The following is a 5,141-nucleotide window of genomic DNA, read 5'->3' on the forward strand; positions in this document are numbered from 1 at the left end:
TGCTTCCTTTTATATTTCACTGTATCAGTCTTCAAAAATCCACTAACATACAACTAAAACCAAATATTAAAATACTGTTCAAAAAGACACATAACCTTTTTCTCACTGTCTTACATTAATTTATATTAAATCTTTTCTGTGTCAGGTCAGTTAGGATTACCAAAATCATTTCTATTAGGTAAATGCCAGATTAATGAGAAATAAATATTTTATTCTTTCTTAAAATTCAGTTTTTTTTTTCAAGTTAAACATATTTTCTTAGTATTACCTTTTAAAATGTGGGACTTGGGTCAAATGTTTTGGCTACCCTTCCACAATATTCTCAGTATTTTGTTGACATTTTCATCCATTCCTCCCGACAGAACTGGTAGAACTCAGGGCCGGATTTAAAAGGATGTGGGTCCTTGGGTTGGAGCCAGTTTTGCTCCCCAATCCACAAAATATTTGTTTTACTCATGTAAATTACAGCACATTAATAGGTAGACCTACATACTGTATCGGCTATTAAGAATTGATTAATGAATAGTTTAAAATGTCCCCTGGCAGATGGCTTTATGTTGTTCCCAAAAAGATGCACAATAACTTCATATTTTTAAATACATGAGTATTGTTTGTATTCATAAAAATTCAACAAAAACAAACCACCTCACCTGATATGGGTCTTTAAGTTTTATATAAAGTACCATGTTTTGTAAAACATGCATTCAATGAAAAGCAAATTTAAAAAAAAATCATTGGGGCCCCACGAGTCAGGGCCCTGGGCTACTGCCACTGTGAGCCCCTAAAATCTGGCCCAGGTGGAACTAAGTCAGGTTTGTTGGCTTCCTTACTCTCACAAACACATTTTCAGATTTGCCCACAAATAGTCTATGGAAATGACTTCATCCTCAGTAAGTGAGACAGCAGAGGAGGTAACTGTAGAACCTGATCTGTGTTTGGACTGTTTTGATCCAGCGGAGCTTTCTGAGTTATCAAAAATATTAGGGTCATAGAAACCTTCAACTTGTACGTTAGACCCAATCCCAACCAAATTATTTAAGGAAGTGTTCCCTTTGATTACCAGCTCCATTCTAGATTTGATTAATCTATCCTTAGTAACTGGATATGTACCACAGGCTTTTGAGGTAGCTGTAATTAAAAATTTACTTAATTAAATGTAATTAAACCTTTACTTAAGAAACCTTCGGGGCTGTGTGCGGAGCTTCTGCTATGTGGGTGTGGCTTCGTCGTCTTTTTGGGGATGGAGCTCACCTGTGGGTGTGCCCTTATGGGGAGGGGATTCATGGCATTTGGGTTCAGGGGCATGTGTTCGATATCTGTGTCCTGGTTGAGGGTGGCCCTGTGGGGAAATTAATGTCAGTTCATGGGGAGTTTGGGGCTCATGGGGTTGAGATCGGAATTTATTGGGGAGTTGGGACTGTTTCATCCTGTGGCAGCTCTGGTTGGAGGGCTCGTTTGGACCGGGTAGACCCCTCTTTTGTACATGGCCCCCTCTCTGGATAATGATGGTAGTCGTTAGGGACTGGGGTCAGGGTGGGGGGTCGGGGTCCGGGCCGGAGTTGCTCGGTTCGGGCGGTGCCGGCACGATGGTTGTCGATGGTTATCCTGGGGTTCCTGTGCTCTAGGGGCCTTTGGATGTCTATGGCTCGGATCCCTTCTGTATCTGTCCCGGGTCTAGGCAGGCAGGTCTGTGGCTCCTCACACTCCCTATTGCATGTTTTTATAGAGAAACCTTATATACACAAGCACGCTCACACTCAGACCCACAGGCGTTTAGATTCAGGTGTTAGCAGATACACAAATGTTCTATATTGAGCCGCATTTCCCACTAATTACATCTATCATTCATAAGTACCGTGCACTTTTTGGTAAAAAAGCTGTTAATATTTATGTTTCTGCAGGTGTAGAAGCAAGCAGAACATTGTAATTACTTTGTTCTTCTTTCTCTCCTCCATTCTTTTCTCCTTCTCTCACTTTTTCCTTTTCCCCCTACCTCTATCTCTTTCGTGCTTCTAAGTTTTTTCCTTTTTCATTTCTGTCTCCATGTCCATAACAACTGAAATAATCCGAAAACAGTTTCTAATAAAGTTTCTTTTATAAATATCATCAGGCAGAGCTTTAAAGCGTTAGCCATAATGCTCCACTTGTGAAAGAAAATCTGTTGGGCTTCTTCTTGGGACTCAGACAACAATTCTGAGTACTACTCTGCCAGACAGGACATGGTTGAAAAAAAAAAAGAGGAAACCTTCTTGTTTAAGACGATTTAATAAATTACAGACCTATATCCAATCTTCTGTTTTTATCTAAAATGCTTGAGAAAATAGTTGCTAATCAAGTGTGTGAGCATTTAGACAGTAGTGATCTGTTTGAAGAGTTTCAGTCAGGTTTCAGGGCTCATCATAGCACTGAAACAGCACTAGTGAAGTCACTAATGATATTCTTATGGCCTCAGATAATGGACTTGTGTCTGTACTGGTTCTGTTAGATCTCAGTGCTGCATTACCAGAATAGAATTTAAAATTCTCCTCCTCACATATAAACCCTTAATGATCTAGCTCCATCATACATCAGAGATCTGATTGTTCCATATGTTCCTAACAGAGCACTTCGTTCTCAGACTGCAGGTTTACTGGTGGTTCCTAGAGTCTCTAGAAGTAGAATGGGAGGCAGATCCTTTAGTTATCAGGGTCCTCTCCTGTGGAGACAGCTGCTAGGTTTAGTCTGTGAGGCAGACACCCTGTCTACTTTTAAGGCTAGGCTTAAAACTTTCCTTTTTGATAAAGCTTATAGTTACAGTGGCTTAGGTTATCCTGAGCTATCTCTGTAGTTATGCTGCTATAGGCTTAGACTGCTGGAGGACACAATGACCACTTTCACTCTCTCTGTTACATTCCCATACTACTTTCCAATTTTGCATTATTTGTTGTTATTTCAGCTTTTAACTTTATGTTCTCTCTCTTTTCTCTTCCTAGAAGCTACACCTGGCCTGATGCTGTATCTACCTGTGACAACTTCCTGGAGGGGGGCATTGTCCAAGCTTCTGCTACCAACCCATTTTTCTCGTAGACATAGCTATTGGCTGAACTTTTACTGTGACTAACTCTATGTGCTCTCTCTCATACTCTAAACCTGAAAACTGGCTCAGAGTTTATCTGTTTTTTCTTCCTAGATGAAGCCACTAAAGGAGCTACATCTATTCAATTCAATTCAATTCAGTTTTATTTATATAGCACCAATTCACAACACATGTTGTCTCAAGGCACTTCACAACAGTCAGGTACATACATTCCAATTAATCCTAACAATTGAACAGTGTAGTTGGAGTTAGCTTTTTATTCAAATTGGATCAAAAGTTTTTCTATCTAAGGAAACCCAGCAGATTACAGGTCCTTCTCAAAATATTAGCATATTGTGATAAAGTTCATTATTTTCCATAATGTCATGATGAAAATGTAAGATTAATATATTTTAGATGCATTGCACACTAACTGAAATATTTCAGGTCTTTTATTGTCTTAATACGGATGATTTTGGCATACAGCTCATGAAAACCCAAAATTCCTATCTCACAAAATTAGCATATCATTAAAAGGGTCTCTAAACGAGCTATGAACCTAATCATCTGAATCAACGAGTTAACTCTAAACACCTGCAAAAGATTCCTGAGGCCTTTAAAACTCCCAGCCTGGTTCATCACTCAAAACCCCAATCATGGGTAAGACTGCCGACCTGACTGCTGTCCAGAAGGCCACTATTGACACCCTCAAGCAAGAGGGTAAGACACAGAAAGAAATTTCTGAACGAATAGGCTGTTCCCAGAGTGCTGTATCAAGGTACCTCAGTGGGAAGTCTGTGGGAAGGAAAAAGTGTGGCAGAAAACGCTGCACAACGAGAAGAGGTGACCGGACCCTGAGGAAGATTGTGGAGAAGGGCCGATTCTGCGGAAGCAGTGGACTGAGTCTGGAGTAGAAACATCCAGAGCCACCGTGCACAGGCGTGTGCAGGAAATGGGCTACAGGTGCCGCATTCCCCAGGTCAAGCCACTTTTGAACCAGAAACAGCGGCAGACGCGCCTGACCTGGGCTAAAGAGAAGCAGCACTGGACTGTTGCTCAATGGTCCAAAGTACTTTTTTCGGATGAAAGCAAATTCTGCATGTCATTCGGAAATCAAAGTGCCAGAGTCTGGAGGAAGACTGGGGAGAAGGAAATGCCAAAATGCCAGAAGTCCAGTGTCAAGTACCCACAGTCAGTGATGGTCTGGGGTGCCGTGTCAGCAGCTGGTGTTGGTCCACTGTGTTTTATCAAGGGCAGGGTCAATGCAGCTAGCTATCAGGAGATTTTGGAGCACTTCATGCTTCCATCTGCTGAAAAGCTTTATGGAGATGAAGATTTCATTTTTCAGCACGACCTGGCACCTGCTCACAGTGCCAAAACCACTGGTAAATAGTTTACTGACCATGGTATCACTGTGCTCAATTGGCCTGCCAACTCTCCTGACCTGAACCCCATAGAGAATCTGTGGGATATTGCGAAGAGAACGTTGAGAGACTCAAGACCCAACACTCTGGATGAGCTAAAGGCCGCTATCGAAGCATCCTGGGCCTCCATAAGACCTCAGCAGTGCCACAGGCTGATTGCCTCCATGCCACGCCGCATTGAAGCAGTCATTTTTGCCAAAGGATTCCCGACCAAGTATTGAGTGCATAACTGTACATGATTATTTGAAGGTTGACGTTTTTTTTATTAAAAACACTTTTCTTTTATTGGTCGGATGAAATATGCTAATTTTGTGAGATAGGAATTTTGGGTTTTCATGAGCTGTATGCCAAAATCATCCGTATTAAGACAATAAAAGACCTGAAATATTTCAGTTAGTGTGCAATGAATCTAAAATATATGAATGTTAAATTTTCATCATGACAGTATGGAAAATAATGAACTTTATCACAATATGCTAATATTTTGAGAAGGACCTGTACATCCAGTCAGTGACTTGCAGCATTCCCTCCTCCCTGATGAGTATGTAGAGACAGTGGACAGTCACTGGTGTTGACTTTGCAGCAATCCCTCATACTGAGCATGCATGTAGCGACAGTGGAGAGGAAAAACTCCCTTTTATCAGGAAGAAACCTCCAGCAGA

The sequence above is a fragment of the Girardinichthys multiradiatus genome, chromosome 11, assembly GCF_021462225.1.
Source record: "Girardinichthys multiradiatus isolate DD_20200921_A chromosome 11, DD_fGirMul_XY1, whole genome shotgun sequence".
NCBI classification, from domain to species: Eukaryota; Metazoa; Chordata; class Actinopteri; order Cyprinodontiformes; family Goodeidae; genus Girardinichthys; species Girardinichthys multiradiatus.